Source organism: Chiloscyllium plagiosum, chromosome 7 (assembly GCF_004010195.1).
Source record: "Chiloscyllium plagiosum isolate BGI_BamShark_2017 chromosome 7, ASM401019v2, whole genome shotgun sequence".
Taxonomy (NCBI): domain Eukaryota; kingdom Metazoa; phylum Chordata; class Chondrichthyes; order Orectolobiformes; family Hemiscylliidae; genus Chiloscyllium; species Chiloscyllium plagiosum.
The window spans coordinates 13,128,213-13,150,537 of NC_057716.1; positions in this window are offsets into that span (position 1 = coordinate 13,128,213).

Below are 22,325 nucleotides of genomic sequence, written 5' to 3' on the forward strand. Positions count from 1 at the left end.
CCGCAAGAAAGGAAAAACTTGCGCCCACACCTCCCCCCTCACTTCCCTCCAAGGCCCCAAGGGATCCTTCCATATCCGTCACAAATTCACCTGCACCTCCACACACATCATTTACTGCATACGCTGCACCCGTGTGGCCTTCTCTACATTGAGGAGACAGGCCGCCTACTTGCGAAACGTTTCAGAGAACACCTCTGGGACACCCGCACCAACCAACCCAACCGCCCTGTGGTTGAACACTTTAACTCCGCCTCCCACTCCACCAAGGACATGCAGGTCCTTGGCCTCCTCCATCACCGGACCATGGCAACACGACGCCTGGAGGAAAAGCACCTCATCTTCCGCCCAGAAACCGTCCAACCACAAGGGATGAATGCAGATTTCTCCAGCTTCCTCATTTCCCCTCTCCCCACCTTATCTCAGTCCCAACCCTTGGACTCAGCACCGCCTTCTTGACCTGCAATCTTCTTCCTGACCTCTCCGCCCCCAACCCATCTCCGGCCTATCACCCTCACCTTAACCTCCTTCCACCTATCGCATTCCCAACGCCCCTCCCCCAAGTCCCTCCTCCCTACCTTTTGTCTTAGCCTGCTTGGCACAACCTCCTCATTCCTGAAGAAGGGCTTATGCCCGAAACATCGATTCTCCTGCTCCTTGGATGCTGCCTGACCTGCTGCGCTTTTCCAGCAACACATTTTTCAGCTCAGTACTCCTGCAGTACTGTTAGTGTGCCTACCACTCAATGACCACAGCAGTTCAGGAAGGCAGGTCACCACCATCTTCTCAATTCGTGCCTTGCCAGCACTACCTATTTCATCCAATCAGCTTTTATTTCATGCTATAATTGGCTTGGACAGATTTATAAAAAGCCTCTTTTATGGACTTTTGTCCATGCATGATTATGAACTATGTACAAATTATAACAATGGACACATATCAACTGGACTTCCATAGCATGTGAAGTGTGCAAGACTGTCTTTGAATGTCATGTCTATCAGTTCTACATAGTGCTCAGAATTTGGCTCAGACAAGTATGTAAACGTTGAGTTTGGATAATTTTAGAATATGTTATACAACTCGAATGATATTTCATATTTAAATACTTCTTCATCCCTCTCAGTCTCTTGTTTCACAATGAATGGCCTTTGTACATTTGGTATGCCAGTCTGTGCCTTCTGATTCATTCTACTTTCAGTGGGGTCCTTGACTTCTTTCAGTCTTCCTATTCCCCCACCCATTTCCCTTTCTATCATATCTCTTTCTTTCTCTCCAGCACTGCTTTTCCTTTATCACAAAACTTTCCATTTCCCTTCCTGCATCTCCTGACTCTCATTCACTTTCTGGCTCCACAGTGAAGACTGTGAATGGTTTCTTTGTCTGGCAATGTGATGGTTTGGCATTGCACTGGAATGACTAAGAGAGAAAGGAGGGGAAAAAAGCCGAAAACTTGGCCCTATTTAAGTGTCTGTTACTCATTACTCTGAGAAGTGGGTGTTGGAATTCAGACTAATTGCATCCCAGTGCAGGATTGTCAACATAATGGAATCAGTGTCATCTGTATTTTCGTTAATTTAATCAGATCTTCGTAGATTCATGTTTTAAGGCAAGAGTGGTTGATAATTGTATGAGAAGCATTTGGATTGAATTGAAATTATGGCAAATTATTCATTTTGCTGCTCCAAATTCCACCCAAAAAGTTTTATCTATTAATTTTCAACACACTAACCATTAGGTCCGTTTTTTTATTTTAGTCAGCCTGGCCAGCGAGTGGACCATGCAGCCAAGTCATTCCATATTGGCACTCTAGGTTTGAACATACATATACACACTCCTAATCTTCTCCAAGGGGCTTCTGACCTCTCCCCACAGTGTTTCTACAAAGCCTACAACATTCCTATGATGACACTTTGCCTACCCCAACAGCAGGTTTCCATTTGACATCTTAGAGCTTGCTCTATTGCCCAGATCCACAATTCACCATCCTCAAGCTTTTCAACATTCACCCTGACATTTCCCAATAAAGCTTTCAATTTCTTCCTTTACTAAGGTCTCTGATTTCCTAGCCCAAACCCCACCAGAATGCATCTTGGGGCCTCAGATTTGGAATCCCTACTCCTCTGTCTATCCTCCCAGGCAAGAGTCAGCCCATCAACAGCTGATACGTACCCCAACCCCACTACCATGACTTTAGATTTATGTTGTGCTATATGTAACCCCATCGCACTGCTCTGTATCTGTAAAATCTTCATTAATTTCCACTTAATCAGTGATGACACCATCACTTTGATAGCTTGTTATGATATCTCTACCTTAATCAGATTGTACAGTTTTGGATTACTTGTTACTTTGGTTAGACCCTCGGCATGTGACTCATACACTCGGCATGTTATTCTAGCTGTTTGGTTTGTCTTAAGCAACATCTTATTATGATTTTTATGCAATTATCTCTCTGCTTCAATTAATCAGATTGTAGGCCATCCTTTCACTAGATATTCAATTGTTGATGCTTTACTCACACCATTTGACACTTTTGATCACCTGCAAAGACTTATTAGTCAGCCTGTCAACACTCCACACACACCATTTGTACAATCTTTTGATCTCTTTGCCTATAAATTCTGTGCCTGTGTGCTTCTCTTCACCTCACCTGACAAAGAAGTAGTGCTCCAATAGTTTGTGATTAAAATAAACCTGCTGGACTATAACTTGGTGTTGTGTGACTTCTGACCTTAACTTGAGATTAGTGCTACCACACCTCAGCATGGACATTCCCTTGGGTTGAATCTTCACTCTACCCATACATACCAAGCACATGACATGAATCTATTTGGTCTTGCAACTCTTCTGGACTGCCCCTTATATGATTGGACTTCAAGCAGAGAAACCTGTAGCTGATGTTGCTCTCGCATGCACAGAAATATGCAGACACATTAAAGTCAAAACATTCCAGTTTCTGAGGAAATTCTGGACTCTAGGTTTCCAGTGCTCTACTGACCCCAACATTGAGTGAGTCAAAGAACTGGAAATTTAGGTTAGCTGATGTTGCAGGAATTAATTCCACATTTCAACCCCTCAGGAAACCTTCTTGTGCTGCTGATATTGAGGAGGAAAAAAACAAAGCATTATGATCTCCAAACTGAGCATTGCAAAGTATAGTGTGGCGTTAATGAAGTAGAACAGAAGGATGACTCCAGCAATTAATGTTTAAAAATGGATCTTTTGACAATATTTACATTCATCACATCAAAGCATTTCACTCAAAAAATTACTTTAATAGTGCAGTGAAGATTTTAACATAAACTCTGTGCTTTCATATTTCACCCAGTAGCATATTGTCAGATCAGAATAAAAGTTAACAGTTTGGTTTGCATATAAATCTGATTATCATTCTATTTCCTGCTGATTTCCAACTTGAGGATGATGAACAAGACTTCAGAATCTGCAGCGTTAAACTTCTCAGACTCCTACTGCAGTCTTGTTCAACAGTCATTGTCTAATAAAGATTAAACTGATCTACCATGTGACACATCTTGCTTTGCATCAGTTATTCACTCAGGTACATTGACAGGAATGGTATTCTTTATTTCCTTCCAGAAAATGTCTGTGGTCTTTGCAAAATCAGATAATCTAATTTAGAACAAGTTCATTTTTCTTATAAAAAACAGATTAGATACAAGAGAATCTGTTGCATTAAAACTCATTGCAGCTCTTAGTGCTTGTCTGCCTGACATCTCAGTTGGTAATGACAGTACCAGCTGTGCTCCTATACCCTTAGAAAAAGACATTTCCAGATTCAGCTCCTGTAATGCTGAGCCAATTGTTTTTGGCTGGAATTATGGTTGGGATAATGCAAGCAGGCAAGAAAAATTCAGTTAGGGTTCCCCTCAAAGCCTCTACAGGAGCTGTAAGAACTCCTGTTTAAATGTTTCAATGTGCATGTGTGACCTTCAGTTCAGGAAAGAAATAAGCACAGTTATGATGCTGCCTTTGGCTAATTAATGTGCTAACAGAATCCTAACATTCTAATGGCCAGGTTTCAGAGAGCAGCTGATATAATTGGTATATTATCCCATTCAAAGTCAAAATCTCTGCTGTTGCAATTTTGGCTAAGTTATTTTTGGAATCCAAGTCGTTTTGACTATTCATTAATCTTGAGTCCAGTTATATCATTCAAATGTGTTCAAACTGAAACAGAAACATCAAATATAAGTAACTTAGTGTTAATGTACACTGGTCAATGCAATCTCCTAGACTGGCTTCAGTCATCTGAGAGGTCATGATGTGCATGTGTGAAAAAGACAGCAAACAATTGATCTATCAAGCTCTCCACTCGTGATTTAACACCACTAATCTCCGTCATCTACTTAATCCTTTTCAAGGGGACAAGGTCAAAAATCAAACAACACCAGGTTAGAGTCCAACAGGTATATTTGAAATTGTAAGCTTTCGGAGCTCAGCTCCTTCCTCAGACGTAGTATGATAGGGAGGTAGAAGACACGTATTTATAAGCAAAACATTAACAAGTTCAAAACTAGCTGCCCTTGTTTAATCTTTTAATCAGTAAGGGGGCATACTGCTGATTAATATGCAAAATCCAGATTGCTTTCAAATTCCTTGTCCCTCAATAATTAAAGGTTTTATCAAGGTACAAGAGGTGACATCTCAGTTTAGACAATGCACTTTAGGTGTGAGGTCCCGCTTTGAATCTGTCAATGCTTTAAACTGAGGTCAGGTTTTATTTCTTTGACAGAAAAGAATCTTGATTTAAATAACTCCCCCCACCCCCCCCCCCCGACCCCAGCATGTGGTTTGTGAATGTGTGTATGAGTGATTTTAATCAGCAGTCTACCTCCTAACTGATTAAAGGATTCAACAAGGGCAGCTAGTTTTAAAGTTGTTAACTTCAGAGCAGGACTTAGACGCTGAATGGTAAGGTCCTGGGGAGTGTTGCTGAACAAAGGGACCTTGCAGAGCAGGAAAGTAGAGTCGCAGGTAGATAGGATAATGAAGAAGGCATTTGTTATGCTTTCCTTTATTGGTCAACGCACTGAATATAGGAGTTGGGAGGTTATGTTGAGACTGTACATGATATTGGTTAGGCCATGTTTGGAATACTGTGTGCAATTCTGGTCTCCCTGCTATAGGAAGGATGCTGTGAAATTTGAAAGGGTTGAGAAAGGATTTGCAAGGATGTTGCCAGGGTTGGAGGATTTGCGCTCTAGGGAGAGGTTGAATAGACTGGGGCTGTTTTCCCTGGAGCCTCGAGGCTGAGGGGTGACCTTATAGAGTTTGTAAAATCATGAGGGGCATGGATTGGATAAACAGACAAGGTCTTTTCCCTGGGATGGGGGAGTCCAGAACTAGAGGGTGTAGGTTTAGTGTGAGAGGGGAAAGATATAAAAGGGACCTAAGGGACATTTTTTTTTTACAGAGAGAGTAGTGCATGAATGGAATGAGCTGTCAGAGGAAGTGGTGGAGGCTGGTACAATAACAACATTTAAAAGGCATCTGGGTCTATAAATAGGAAGAGTTTCGAGGGATATGGGCCAAGTGCTGGCAAATGGGGCTAGAATAATTTAGAACATCTGGTCAGCATGGATGAGTGGGACCGAAAGGTCCTTTTCCATCCTGTACATCTCTATGACTCTAAATACTATATCTTATACCTAACTATTATACCACACCTGAGGAAGGAGCTGAGCTCTGAATGCTTGCAATTTCAAATAAACCTGTTGGACTACAACCTGGTGTTGTTTGATTTTTGACCTTGTCCTCCCCAGTCCAACTCCAACATCTCCACATCATTTTCAAGGGAAGGCAGTGGTACATTCGTTATGTTACTGGACTAGCAATCCAGAACTGTTGGGGATGTGAGTTTGAATCTCACATCTGCCATAGTAGATTTAAACTCAGTAAAATCTGGAATAAAGAGCTGCCCTAATGGTGACCATTGCCAATTGCTGAGAAAAATCTATTTGACTCTCAAATGTTCTTCAGGGAAGGAAATTTGTCATCTTTATTTGGCCTGACCTTCTTGGGACTCAGGACACAATGTAACATGGTTGATGCTGGGCAATTAGAGAAGGCCAACAAATGGTGACCCAGCCAGCAATGCACACATTCTGTGAATGAATTTACTTAAAAAAAACTACAGATGCAAAAGAAAAAATCAGGGCAAAGAAAAATCTGGAGAATTCCTCTGGAGTTCGGCCAAAAGTGACAGTGGAAGCAGGAAAACGGCAAGGCTGGAACACCCACCTCTATTTAATACTCTATTTACATCACATTTACATATGAGTGTCAAATGGGGCAGTCAAGCCGCATACATGCCCATATATGATTCCAAATCCCACCCAACCACCCCTCCACCATATATATCCTCCATAGCTAGTCACCTAGTATATTGTATGGGAAATCCTCAGGTAATCTTCTGAATGGAAATTGCAAAGGATTAAAACTTCAAAAAAATAGTGCTATCATTCATATATGCCATATTGAACAAAGACATGTCTTCTTCAAAACCAATTAAGAGTATTTAAATCTCCTCACTGGTAATCTGACTGTAAAAAAGAAGAAAATTTATTTCACTAACCTTAAAGGTAGTTAATGATTTAATAACTTCTTAAAATAGTCAAACTGTTTACATAATCCTTTTTGAGATGTGGTTCTTGAGCTTTTGAAACCCAGCCAAGCATTCAGAAGGGGTCAGCAATCAAATAAACCTTTCCAGCTCTCAGACAATGTAGCCTACTGAAATTGGAAACACACCACTAGGCCTGTGAATCTATGCATTCCAATAGCGAGTGTCCTTTTTTTTAAAAAACAGTGCTACAACGGATTTTTTTCTCCACAAATTTGTATTACATAAGAGAAGAAGTAGACCATTCAGCCCATCGAGACTGCTCCACCATTCAATGAGTTAAATCTGATTGGATACTCTTCAAATTTACTTTCCTGATTTTTCCCTAAGCATTTAATTCCATTGTTGATTTAAATTTGTCTATCTCAGCGTCGAATATATTTAATGACACAGCCTTAAAAGATCCTCTGTGGTCGAGAATTCCACAGATTCACTCCTCTCTGAAAGATGTAATTCCTGCCCATTTGTCTCATATGGGTGACCCCCTTACTCTGAGATTCTTTCTGCATCTACCCTGGCAAGTACCCTAAGAAGCAGTATGTTTCAAAGACATTGAAGGTGGGCAAGTTGTTGGAGGGAATCCTGAGTGACAGGATGTGCATGTATTTGGTAAGGCAAGGACCAATTGGGGTAGTCAACATGGCTTTGTGCATGGGAAGTTATGTCTCACAAACTTGATTAGGTTTTTTGAAGAAGTACCCAAGAGGATGATGAGGGCAGAGTGGTTAATGTGATCTATATGGACTTCAGTAAGGCGTTCGATAAGGTTCCCCATGGGAGACAGATTAGCAAGACTAGATCTCATGAAATAGGGAGAATAGCCATTTGGATACAGAACTGGCTCAAAGGTAGAAGACAGAGGGTGGTGGTGGAGGCCTGTGACCAGTGGAGTGCCACAAGGATCGGTGCTAGGTCCACTACTTTTCATTGTTTATATAAATGATTTGGATGTGAACATAGGAGGTATAGTTAGTAAATTTGCAGATGACACCAAAATTGGAGGTGTAGTGGACAGCGAAGAGGGTTACCTCAGATTACAACAGGATCTTGACCAGATGGGCCAATGGGCTGAGAAGTGGCAGATGGAGTTTAATTCAGATAAGTCATTTTGGGAAAGCATATCTTAGCAGGATTTATACACTTCATGGTAAGGTCCTAGGGAGTGTTGCTGAACAAAGAGACCTTGGAGTGCAGGTTCATAGTTCCTTGAAAGTGGTGTCATAGGTAGATAGGATAGTGAAGAAAGCATTTGGTATGCTATCCTTTATTGGTCAGATTTATGGTGAGAGGGGAAAGATATAAAAGAGACCTAAGGGGAAACCTTTTCACACAGAGGGTGGTACATGTATGGAATGAGCTGCCAGAGGAAGTTTATATTACTTACAGTGTGGAAACAGGCCCTTTGGCCCAACATGTCCACACCGACCCTCCGAAGAGCAACCCACCCAGATCCATTCCCCCACATTTACCCTTCACCTAACACTACGGGCAATTTAGCATGGCCAATTCACCTAACCTACACATTTATTTGGACTGTGGGAGGAAACCGGAGCACCCAGAGAAAACCCACGCAGACATGGGGAGAATGTGCAAACTCCACACAGACAGTTACCTGAGGTGGGAATTAAACCCGGGTCTCTGGCGCTATGAGGCAGCAGTGCTAACCACTGTGCAACCGTGCTGCCCATAAAGTAATGGAAGCTGGTACAATTGCAGCATTTAAAAGGTATCTGGATGGGTACATGAATAGAAAAGTTTTAGAGGGATATGGACAAAGTGCTGGCAAATGGGACTAGATTAATTTAGGATACCTGCTTGACATGAACGAGTTGGACCGAAGGGTCTGTTTCCGTGCTGTACATCTCTATGACTCTATGACTGTATAACTAGGTTGCCTCTCAGACTTCTAAATTCCAATGCATACAGGCCGAAACTACTCAATATCTCATCATTAACGAATTCCTCTATATCTGGTATCAGCCCAGTGAACCTTTTTAGAACTGCCACCAATGCTAATATATCTTGTATTATTCAACCTAAGAGGACTTTTTGCTTTTTCCGAGCCTTTCTGATGAGTAGGTGACATTTTTGCCATTTGGGACAATGTTCAAGGCTCCACGAAGAGGAAATGAACTTATGACTCATGTAAAGGCCTGCAGGGGTCAAGAGAAATGTTCAACTGTTCATAACTACAATGAACAAGCAAGAGTGTTGCGTGGAAACTGACTGTCCACCACAGAACACATGCTGGCAAACAATTACCCAAAACAGGAATGTTGAGACAAATTACAGCAATCTGCTACTTTTAAAGGGCTTCTATGGCAGTGGATTTTAAGCTTGTAATTGTATAATAATGACAGCCTATAGTAAATTTTTATGTGGTAGACAAGTTTTGTTTCTAAACCCCCTGTTCGGACCTTGCAGTTCCTTTAGCAGCTGTCAGTCTTGTGAAAAGATGGGTTGCTCCTCAGTACCTCAGTTATGTGCTAAGTGTCTCCTGGCATTAGGAGTCTAATTCTGACAATCACTATCTCTGAGGAAGACACTTGACTCAGAGGTTGAAAGGTTTGCTGGCCTCTGTTTTCTTCAAAACCTCCTCTCTGCCAGCAGGACTATTCATTTTTGCTGGCCTCTTTCAATGTCCCTCCCAAATAGCACGCCCCCAGAGATTATGGCTGTTGGCAGTTGTCTCCCAGTTGTCAGTGCTAATGATGTTACCTTTGTCATTTAACATGTCATCTTGTAGTGGAGACATGCACGTCTTGCAGGTCATCACCAGTGGCCCTTTCACCATAAAGGAAATTTTGAGTATACAACCTTCATCCATCTGTTGAACATGACCAAGCCAGTTTAGATATCATTGGTTTTGTTCTGGCCTTGAAATGCTACAGTACTCAATACTGCTTACTTGATTCATCTATTACATTCACCTTTATTGTGTTTAATTGAGGATGAAGCATTTGATTACAAAATAAGCATGAAAAATATCATCTGTTTTACATTAGGGCTCAGGATAATTCTATTAATCATTGCTTAATACAGTTTAAATCAATTGAAGTCCACATAAACAGAGCAATAAATGGAATTTTTAAAATATTGAGCAACTGGTTTTTAAAGTAAAAGTTAGAAATATCTGTCTTTTATTAAAACTACAGAAAGAAAGGCCCATGATGTATAGAATAAAAAAATTCTGCTTTGCATTAGAACGCTAAGCAGACCAAATCTTCAGACAACTTTAACTTGCAGTTGATTAGAGACTGAGACTTAATCAGACTCAGCCCACAATACGAAGCTGCTTACATTTACATAAAAAGAATTGAGAACACTTCACAAACTGATTTGTGGCCATCTTTTTCTGCATCATACTTTAAAATATAAACTACAATTATATCGGGAAAGGTTCGTGTTTTATTTGCATGCTTGAAAGCTCTAATGAAAGATAACTGTTGGTCACTTCCTGAAACCTCTATTTGAAGTAGAGTCAAACAATTTAAAGTAATTTTGAATTTCCGGACATGTGGATTGAAATCCTGTAAATTTATTGCAGAGAATTCCTGCGAAACTCCACCAGGCAGCTCTTAACTTCATAAGAAATGGTAATTAGTACACTCATTTTTAGTTTGTTTTATTTATTGTCAGATTTGTGTCTTTTTCCTGAATACACAACACAGCTCAAAGGGAAGAGAAGAGAACCAATGGGTTTTTTCATCCTCATCGATTTTTGATAAACTTCTGTTCTTTTGGGTCTGACCACCCACTCAATAATGTCTCGCCATATAGTCATTGTAAAATAATCAGAAGCAAAAGCTGTTGACTTTCCTTCTTGCTAGTGTTGGTATTGAGCATGGGTTTCAGATGACTCACTGCAGTCTGGGGATCAAGCTGAGGATTATGCAGCAGATAGGCAATTTTCAAAAGAGGGAATTAAGTGATTTTATTTCTTCCCAGTCCTGTCAGTTTCTCTTGATGATTAGATAGAGCACATTGTAGACATTTACTAAACAGCTCTGTAACACAGAGCCTTGTTGGCAATGTTATTTGAATCTGTTTTTCCAAGAATGTCAGAATATCCAAAGGATTAACTCTGTTTCCCAGTCTCCAGTCCACTATGTGGACTGCTCAGTCTATCAATCAATGGGAATTGATTTCAAATGAACCATTTGCATAGTAACTGTGTGGAGCCAATTGCTCACCATATCTAAAACCTACTGGATTTGTGTTTCACTGCACCCAAAAGATGATAAGATATAGAAGCAGAATTAGGTTATTCAGCCCTCAAGTCTCATCCAACAGTTTGTCATGTCTAACAAGTTTCTCAACCCCATTCTCCTGATTTCTCCCTGTAACCTTTGATCCCCTTACCAGTCAAGAACCTATCTACCTCTGTCTTATATACACTCAATGATTTGGCTTCCACACCCTTCTGCAGCAATGAGTTCCACAGATTCACTGCTCTCTGGTTGAAGAAATTCTTCTTCATCTCAGTTCTAAAGGGTCATTCCTTCTCTTTAAGGCTGTGCCATCAGCTTATTGTCTCTAATAATTGTGGGAACATATTCTCCAAGTCCACTCTTTCTATAATCTTTCAGTATTCCACACGTTTCATGCAATCTCCCCATATCTTTCTAAACTCCATCGGATACAAACCAAGAGTCCTCAGCTGCTCCTCATTTGGCTAGCCCTTCATCCCCAGAATCATTCCCTGGACCCCCTCCAATGGCAGCACATCTTTCCTTAGATACAGGTCCCAAAACTTCTCACAATATTCCAAACGCAGTCTGACCAAAGACTTAAACAGCTTCAGCAGTACAATTCTACTCTTGTATTCTGGCCCTCTGAAATGAATGCTAACATTGCATTTGACCTCCTAGTTGCCAATTGAACCAACATGTTAACTTTACGAGAACCCTGATCTAGGACTCCCAATTCCATTTGTGCTTCAGATTTCCAATGCTTTCCCCTTTTGAGAAAATAGGTTACACCTCTGCTCTTCCTGCCAAAGTGTATAACTTCACACTTTCCCACAGTATATTCCATCTGCCACTTATTTGCGCTCTCTCCTGCCCTGTCCAAGTCCTTCTGCAGCTTTCCCACTTCCTCAACACTACCTGCCTCCCCACCTATCTTTGATGTCATCTGCAACCTTAGCAATAATGCCCTCAGTTCCTTTGTCCAGTCCATTCATGTATAACGTGAATAATATATAAACTCTTGTATAGGTCGATCTCATGTATAAGCTAACTCCTTATCTTTGGTCAACAAATGTTGTATGTTCCATATATCTCATGTATAAGTCGACCCTCTTTCTTCACAGTTACAGACTATCATTTATGAGTCAATGTACCTGCCCATGGCGCTCCACTCCGGATTTCCAGTCTGCTGGATGTGCTACTCAATTCTGGGTCTTCCAGTCCTCCAGCCGTCATGCTCTACTGCAGGTTTTCAGACTTACTGTAATAGTATGATAGTACAGTACCACACTACTATAGCAGGCAGAATCAAGACAGTTGTTTTGTTGATAAATATTTAATAATGACCATAATTCTTTTTCTTTTTGTTGTTTACTATTTTATATAGAGATCTGGCTCCTGTTTGTTCATTTTTTGACTCATGCCAAGCATGAATTTCATTCCCTCAAAAACAATACCTCATGTATTAGTTAACCCCCTAATTTCAGCTTTAAAAAACCATCTTCAAAATTTGACCTATGCATGAGTATATACTGTAGTTATGGTCCTAACACTGACTCCTGCAGAACTTCATCACTCACTGTCTGCCATTTTGAAAAAGATCTCTTTATCCCTACTCTCCGCCTTCTTCCAGTCAGACAATCCTCTATCCATGTCAATACTTTACCCCTAACACCATGGGCTCTTTTTTTATTTAGCAGTCTCCTGTGTAGCACTTTGTCAAAGGCCTTCTGGAAATCCAAATAGATCACCTGCACTGGCTCTCCTTAGTCTAACTTGCTTTTTACTTCCTCAAAGATTCTAAAAGATCTGGCAGACATGACTTCCCCTTGATTAAGCCATGCTGGCTCCACCTTATTTTACAAGCACTCTGCAACTTCATCCTTAATAATGGAGTCTTACCAATGACCAAGATCAGACTAACTGGCCTGTAATTTCCTGTCTTCTGTCCCACTCCTTCCTTAAACAGGGATGTTACATGAGCCATTTTCAATCCTCTGGAAGCCTCCCTGACTGCAGTGATCCTGGAAGATCATCATCAATGTGTCTACAATATCCTGAGCTGTCTCCTTCAGAACTATGGGGTGTAGTCCATCTCTTACTAGTGATTATCCATCTTCAGACCTTTCAGCTTCCCCAGCTCCTTATCCTTAGTGATGGTCACTACACTTACCTCTGCCCTTGACTCTCTTGATATTCTGGTATGCTGCTGGTGTCTTCCACCATAAAAACTAATTTGTTCCTAATTTGTTTCTCTGTCATTTCTTTGTTCCCCATTATTACTTCTCCAGCCTCATTTTCCGGTGGTCCAATGTCCACTCTTGCCTCTCTCTTACCTTTTAGATATCTAAGAAAACTCGTGCATTTAAGTACAGCACACTCAGTCTTGCATTGATTGTCCTCTTATTGCTGTGCTAAAAGTTAGATTCCTGGCACATTCTATACTCTCCATACCCTTTCCATATTTTCTATGCTATTAACAGTTCTGGAAACTTTAATGTCCTCTGCTGAATCCTCTCCCCTTTAACTTTTTCCCTAATTTTCCATGCAACTGAACCTCTCCCCCCATTATTTATTGTAAAGCCCTACCAAAAACCCTAGTTACACGGATAATGGAGCTAATGTTGGTGAGTGCAATGTAGGTGGGTGAGCAATCCCATAAAGTATTCCCATGCCAAGTACATTACAGTCTGGATCCAGGCATGATCTCCTGCTACTCTGCCCCAGCAATGTTTTAATTCTGATATCTATGGGTAGCTGCTATCTTATTCTGATATCCACTGTCTTAGTAATCTTCGATCTAACCTCAACCCCATTATGAACTGGTTTGAAATATCCAAGCTCCTTCATGTAGAATCATCAGGTAAGACAGACTTCTTGGACAAGTTGGACTTAAATGTGGTTCTGGAATGAAATGCTATGACACTAATCAATGTACCATCGAGTCTGTCTGTTTCTGAGAAATTCCAATGCTGCACATTTCATGAAATTATTAATGGCCTATGAATTTGGTGTTATTTCGATTGTTCCAATCAGGCATCTAACATCCTGGTTCATGATACCTATCAAATAATGTAACCCAAAAATTAAGCCAAATGTTATTATCATGTAGAATCACAAAATCCCTACAGTGAGGAAGCAGGCCATTCAGCTCATCGAGTCCACACTGATCCGCTGAAGAGAATCTGCTTTTTCATCTTGAAACAATGAAAGGGCTTGAATTAATCCAACAGGCTAAACTGTCCCTTTTCTCCAGTGTGCTGCAAATGGATCAGTATGCATCCACAGCACTTAGCATGATAGGAAGGAAAATACAATTTGGAAATATTCAGTAATTATTTCCATTCAATGTTAAATGCCAAAGAAAGCACTTGGCTCAGTGAAATGAGTGGCAAAACATATTTTATGATATGGAAATGTTTTGGCCATACATACAGTTGTACTTTTCCATTTTTATCCCTCCTACACTGGATTGTTCATAAATTAGCCTTGCTACCAAGCATGACTCCCAATAGCAGTAAATGGCTGTTTGTTCTATTATAAGGTTTGCATAGCAACAAGCATTCCTTTCCATTTCCAATGCAAACAATCCAACGGTATTCCAATTTAAGAATACCCTGCAACTTCTCAGAAGGAAAGATCAGATGAAAATTGCTAACTGAATTCTAAATGGGATTTCTAATTTGTGCTGGGAAGAACCAGAAATTAATTTGCTCCCAATTCCAACAGCTGACTTCTCATGTAAACAGTTACAGAGTTATAGAGATGTTCAGCAACTTGTCCATTTCATCAGATATCCTAAACTAATTTAGTCCCATTTGTCACCACTTGGCCCATATCCCTGTAAACCCTTCCTATTCATTTACTCATCCAGATATATTTTAACCATCATAATTATACCAGCCTCCAACACTTCCTTTGGCAGCTCATTCCATACATGCACCACCCTCTGTGTGAGAAAGTTGCCCCTTAGGTCCCTTTTAACTCTTTCCCCTCTCAACCTAAATCTATGCCTTCTAGTTTAGGACTCACCTACCACAGGGAAAAGACCTTGTCTATTTAACCTATCTATGTCCCTCGTGATTTTATACACCTCTATAAGGTCACTCCTCAATCTCTGATGCTTCAGGGAAAACAGCCCCAGCCTATTCAGCATCTCCCTGTAGCTCAAATCCTCCAACCATGGAAACATCCTTCTAAACCTTTTCTGAACCCTTTCAAGTTTCACAACATCCTCCTGATATTCCAAAGGTGGCCAAACCAATGTCCTGTACAGCCGCAACATGACCTCCCAACTCCTATACACAATGTTGTGATTTTCTGGTGATTATTTAACTGTGAACTAGGACTAACCTAATGAGGGCCCACGACAGCCCTTCTGGGAATTGTAACTAAGTGTGGCTGCTTTGCTTTGTTTGTGGTACTAGCATTGACTATCAATTAATTTTGTCAGAACAAGCTTTGACTCTTATGTCACGAGGTGTTTAATTTGCAGTATTCCAAAGATATAGTCTATGGGCAGGTAAAACAGCTTTTACCAACATGAAAATCTATTTGAGGTGCCGACATGTTCATTGTTTCATTTTGTTACTTCTTGCATAAAACAAAATTACACAGACAGCATCACTGAAAACACATTGAAATCCTGACATGTTGAATTGTACTCACAGATGCATGAGAGAAGGAATGCAGCTGAGGCCATGGATGCCGAGAACCCTAGCACTTGTGCACATTTGGTAAAAGATGCCTGTGCTGACATATGTGTTTATACTGTAGGTTTTCCTTCCTGTCCTGTCAGTTTATTTCTGCTCTGAAACAGGCTTGTTAAAGGCAGTAGCACTGGGAAACCAGCAATCTACACTGCCGCCTGACCTTACAGAGCAGTGTCATTGAAACGTGGAGCATGTGTAGAAACAGGTGAACAGCGATGGGGAGAATGAGAAGGAGCAAGAGGCCCAAAATAAAGCCAGAACAGTAGGCCCACAGCACCGAGCTGGAGGATTGGAGTAAGTAATGGGGGAATTGACTCAATGTGGAGCAAAGGGTTAATGAAGACTTTACTCCAAGAATAGCTACTGAGCATTGAATGGGTAATGTGCCAAAGAGGCAATGTCAAAGTGACGACAATCACAGAGAACTCGAATCTCTGACTGTGAGGTTCCTGAAGATATCCTCACTTTGACTGAGGAAGTTCTGAGGAAGGGTCACTGGACCCAAAACGTTAACTCTGATTTCTCTCCACATATGCTGCCACACCTACTGAGATTTTCCAGCAATTTCTGTTCTTGTATCTCACTTTGACTGAGGTAGGCTCGAGTGGGCAAGGAATTCTATGATAACTCACCAAAATAATCCTTCCAGATGATAGAGAGTCCCAGAGTAGCTGAACAAGGGCAAAGCTCATGGAGGGTGCATAAAATGAAAGCATGTCATGTCAGCAACAGGGGAACGGCACAGAAATGGCAGCAATCATAATTTTACAAGTTACCCAAGCCATGACCTCTTTCATCCTGTGAAGGATGGTGGGGAGGAAGACCAACCCATACGTCACAAAGTCATGGTTAGAGTAACAGCACTCCCATTTCCTTACAGAAGTCCATATTCAGAAAACATTGACAACTACCTTTAAAGGCAAAGTCAAGCAATGACTCCTTTCACTTTCCAGAGTCATAAACAAGAGGAGCAGAAACATTGCCATCAGTGGGTACCATACACACATCAAATTGAACAAGAGCTGCAGTCACTGTTCTTAAATGTCTGATACAGTTCACCCTGCAACTTTCATCCATCCAACTATAAAACCCAGGAAGAACCAACTTCACATTCAAAGGCTTCCACAATAATCCAGTGCCCAGCAAGGTTGCATACTCACTCTCTACTATATTCCTGAGAAATTTATGACTGTGCTGCCAAATTCTGCCCCAACTTCTTTTACAAGTTTGCTGACAAGATTTTAAAAAGACATGAGGGGCAAATATTTTATACAGAGGGTGGTTTGAGTGTGGAATGAACTTCCAGAGAAAATGTTGGGTGCGAGCACAGTTACAACTTTTAAAAGACACTTAGATAAGTCAATGAATAGGAAATGTTTGGAGGGATGTGGACCAGGAGCAGGCAGTTGGGACTAGTTCATTATGGGATTATGTTCAGCATGGACTGGTTGGACTGAAGGGTCTGTTTCTGTGCTGTATGACTCTATGACTCTTTGAGGATTCCAAAGAGCTGACGATGTTCATAACACTAATGACTTGATTTTTAAAATTATTATTATTATTATTTTAAAATTGCCTGCCTTTAGCATCACGTCTGCTCCTGAGATTGCCTAGTGGACAATGTCCAACAAATAGAAGGCACAGAAGCTACCATATAGCCATCCATGATTCCCCTAAAGCCCTATATAACATCAGTAAGGAGAATCTTGACAAACTTCCAGGATGCAAGCTTGACACTTAATGACAAGCATGAATTCTCAAAACCAATGTTTACATTTTTGTCATATATTGTTCAGATACTGAATCACAAATGACAGAAGCAATCTGGAGCCTTCCACCACCCAGCAATATCACAGCACTCCAACAGCTCATGGGAATAGTAAGCCAGATGGAGAACTTCTAAAACCATTTAACCAGAGTGAATGAACTCTCAGGCAATGTTCGCGACAAGGGAAGGCATGATAATTGTCTTGACATTGTCATCAATCATTTGACTGATTTGTCCCAGATCCTTGTACATTACAAGCCTGACTTTCCAACCATAATAACACCAAATGCGTCATCCTCAGATGTGGAAGCAGTCTTATCATAGAATAATACAATTCCTACATTATGGAAAGAGGCCATTTAGCCCATTAAGTCCTCACCGACACTCCAAAGAGTATCTTATTCAGACCTATTACTTAACCTATTACTTTACATTTCCCCTGACTTGTGCAACTAATTGACACATCCCTGATCACTATGAGCAAGTTAGCATGACCAATTTGCCTAACCTGCACATCTTTGGACTGTGGGAGGAATTTCACACAGAGACGGGGCAAATGTGCAAACTCCACACAGTCACCTGAGGCTGGAATCAAACCTGGGTCCCTGGCGCTATGAGGCAGCAGTGCTAACCGCCATGCTGCCCATAACTTCCCTTTCGGTTTTATTCACTAGTTATCCACAATGGCAGACATTGTCATGCTGACCTCAAGACCTTAATTCCTCAAAGGTGGGTTCAATAATCTGCTTTTCTATAAATTGGGCTGTTTGGGGATAAGCGGGAAAAAAAGGGTGACAACTTTTTCACCAGCTGGCTAAAGCAGGCTGGAACTGATTGTTTCCAACCGGGTAATAGCTGACTGATCAATAGTGAGGATAAACTGCTTCCAATTGGGAAGTATCATAAATACCCAAGAACTGGAATCAACTATTTCTGACTGGTGTCTCATACCGTTGGTGACTCCTTTAACCATTTTGGTTCTGTTGCATTGTTTTCTGGGCCACCATGTAAGATTAGGAAACATTATGGAGCCATAGTCCACAGAGCGCCATCGTTATCTCTCTTCATTAATGAGAAACAATTGGTTATGTATATATTGAGGACAATCATCCACAAGCATGGAGTAGGATGGGGAAACGAACCTCTCGAACCCATGCTGTTGGCTTATTAGGCACATTCTCTGACCACCTCACCAACTGAGCTAACTGAGGTGGCAATCTTGGAAATAAGATTTCTTTAAAAATAGAAGAGAAAAGGATGCTAGAACTCCTCGTTGTGTTTACTACACACAATGAGCTGCCATATATTATTACAGTAACACTGACTGCAGTCCTAGACGATTGCTGTTTGTCCAGTCCAGTGAGGAAGAGACATCTGGAAATTTTGTATTTGCAGTTCATGATTTTCCATCTGTTAAACTGAGTGATTGAAAATTTATGGGCAGCATGTGTGTTACTTCAAAATATCTGTTACCAGAAAATTCATTCTGATGAGCAGCAGGCATGATCAAGTGTACGCTAAATTGTGGTGCATTTAAAATGATTCTGTAGCCTTCCAGATTAATTTGTTCTTATGTGTATTGATTCAATGATAAATAACCACCTCACAGTCTGACAACTACACAGCTTGCAGTAACCTTGATATCTGTAAGCATTCTTCATAAATCAAGCAGTAACTTAGAGGGATGACAATGTTGCGTCATGCTGGAAACTATTTGAATTTTCTAGTCTGTACAGCACTTCTTAAATGTCAGTATGTGAGGAGAGACTCAAGTAGCCTGGACTGGTCTCCTGAGAGCAGAGATGTTTGTGATGAGGTAGAGTAGCCCTGTTCAAAATCGGGAGGTGTTTTGATACAGTAAGAATAAACTGTTGCCACTGGAGGAATACTTGGGAGCACAGATTTAAGAGACAAGAAGGAGAAATTTATTTATGCAGCAAGTTACAACTGAAATATGTTACTTGAAGGGTTGGTTGAAGCAGATTAAAAAGTGACTTTCAAAGGGGAATTGGATGAATACTGAGAAAAAAGAAAGTTCTACAAGTCCATGGGGGAATGAAAGACAGCAAAGCAGATAAATCGAATACCGATTTCAGAACCAACAAAGGAAGATTGGACTAAACAGCCTCCTGTTGCATGTTAGAATTCTATGAATCCTTCAAAATTGATGTCCTGCAGCTGACCAGGAATGGGAGGCATTGGCTAAAAAGCGAGGAGTTGGGGCCAATTGAGATTTAATAGACCATTTTCAAGGAGACAGGTGATGCACACCAAACACAGCCGCAGCCTTATTTAAGTAGAAATCATGGACTCAGGCACTAAGCGGACATCATGATGCAACACACCAGTTGGAACCTGACAGATTCCTGGCCCACAGATTAGGTCCCATTGATGAGGGACAGTGAGGCTAAAGTCACCTGGAGTAACTTTGTAAAGCTCGTGGAAGCAGACATGCTCATTGCAGCCATTTTCTCTTTAACCTGTTCAGAGCTATCATTACATGCCACTGGAGCAGGCAGAGCCTTGAACCTGGACTCCTTGGCTTAGGTAGGGACACTACATTGCACCCTCATTAGTTCTTCCTGCTCTTTGTATACTCTGAAAACCAAGGGCAAAATTGCAACTGTTCTACACTTATGCAGTGGACAAGGAAGACAGTAGGTTGGGAAGTTGAATGTTTGTGGAGCACATTTTGCAGTGACTCAACTGTGGAATTAGTGCCTGCTTCCAGCTTTCCAAACCAATTGTATGGTTGCTGTGCAGAACGTCAAGCCACACATGCTTGTTCAACCCTCACTATTTGAAGGGAGCACAATTGGGTAAGGAACGGATCCAGTCTACAACTGTCAGATCAGGGAAAGCGACTGACCAGAATCATGCAGTCGAAGAGACTTTACGGTACAGCAGGAGGTCACTCAACACATTAAGTTCAATATGATTTTCTGGAGAGCAACATCCTTTTTCCACTCTATTTCCAAAGACCTCTAAATGCATTTTCCTGAAGTGCTCATCCAATTTCCACTTGAAGTCATTGTCTTTTTCCAATTCCACTGTTTTTGTATGAACTGAGCTCTGGGTCATTAGCACTCACTGCAAAAAAAAACTCCTGCTGCATCTCATGCTCAAAACATTAAACATCTGTTATCTAGACCTGTAATTAGATATTGGGAACAGATTTCCTCTGTTAACCTTAGCTAAATCTGACATAATTTGCACATCTATCAAAGTATCCCTCAACTTCTCCTTTGTATCTAAGAAGAGAAACTCTCACCTCTGCTATTTAGTCTTGTCACTAAAATCCGTGGACCCCTTCTGGTAAATATCCACTACAACATCTGAAGGAGCCTCACATCCTCCTTAAACTTGTGCTGACAAGAAGTGGGAGCAATCCTCGAAGTTGTGGCCGAACAATTAACTTTATGAAGTCTTAACTTATCTTTTCTACTTTTGAGCGCAGGACTTTTTAACATGTTTTGCTATTGGGTCTCTCAAAATGTTATTATAAGATCAGCACATACAAAAGATGAACTTACAGGTCTCTGATCCACAGTAATCTTTATAAGTATGCTCTTAAGTCTATGTTGCCTCTCCTTACGTCTTCTGTCAAACTGCATCACCGCACACACACCTCTCTGTATTAAAAGTAATCTACCCATTCTGCTGGTTTACCGCTATACTGTTGTTGTTAATCAGTATGATCCCATTCCTCCAAGTTTGGTATCATCTGCAAATATTGTAATTTTACTAGGTATTGCAATATTCCATATTACTTATATATAACAAAAACTACACTGATCATTGGGATTTAGAACTGTCAAGCATCCTGCAAACTGAAGAACAACAATTTACTTGCTGTCTTCTATCCTCAAACCATTTAGTTTATCCAAACTGACACTAATATCCTCTAATTTGGACTTGAATTTGTTAACCAACATTTTATGTGGTGCTTTGTTAGGTGCTTGCTTTAAAAGCACTTCCTTACTATCTGTATAGATAACATTCATTGCATTCCTTTTGCCAGCGTTCTGTGTTACTTTGTCAAAATAAATCAATTAACCAAGCATGATCTTTATTACAAATCTGTTCTGGTTCTCTTTAATTACCACAAACCTCTCTGAGCTCCTGTTCATTTGTACCCAATTTTAGTTTCGAAAAATTACCGAGCCTTGATGCTAAACTGACTACTTCTATTTATTAGAAATACCCTCATACCGTTCACCTTGGAAAGTTGTTGTAAGCTTTCTGCTATCTCCATCCGAAAGTCTTTGGCACCCTGGAATTTAAGCCACTTGGCCTAGGTGGCTTATCCCACTTTAAGCATAGCAAGCATTTCCCTGTATATCCTGCCTATCATCATTATCATTCCTACTCATTCCCTTGACCATCTCTGCTTCAACTGATACTTTGTCAGCATTCTCTTTATCGGTTAGCACTGACTGTGTTAGACTTGTCCAGCATCTCTCAGCATAGAATAGGGTTCAAGTCCCACCTACTCCAGAGGTGTGTCACAACATCTGTGAATAGGACGTGCCGGTGTTGGACTGGAGTGGACAAGATCAGAAGTCACTTGACACCAGGTTATAGTCCAATAGGTTAAATTGAGATCACAAGCTTTTGGAGCACTGCTCATTTATCAGGTGTAGTGAAGAGAAGCACACAGGCACCTAATTTATAGGCAGGGAGATCAAAAGATTGTACAAATGGTGTGAATGGGGTGTCGACAGGTTGAATAGTAGGTTTCTGTAGGTGATCAAAAGTGTCAGATGGTGTGAGTAAATTATCAATAACTGAATAGCAAGTGAAGAGATGATCAATAGTCTGATTAATTGAGGCTGAGAGATAATTAGAAAAAATCAAAAATAAGGTGGTGCTGGAGACAAACCAAATGGCTGGAATAACATGATGGGTGTAAGAGTCGGATGCCAAGGTTCTAACTGAGTAACAAGTAATCCAAAACTGTACAAACTAATTAAGGTAGAAAGATCATAATGATTTATCAGGGTGATGGTGTCAAA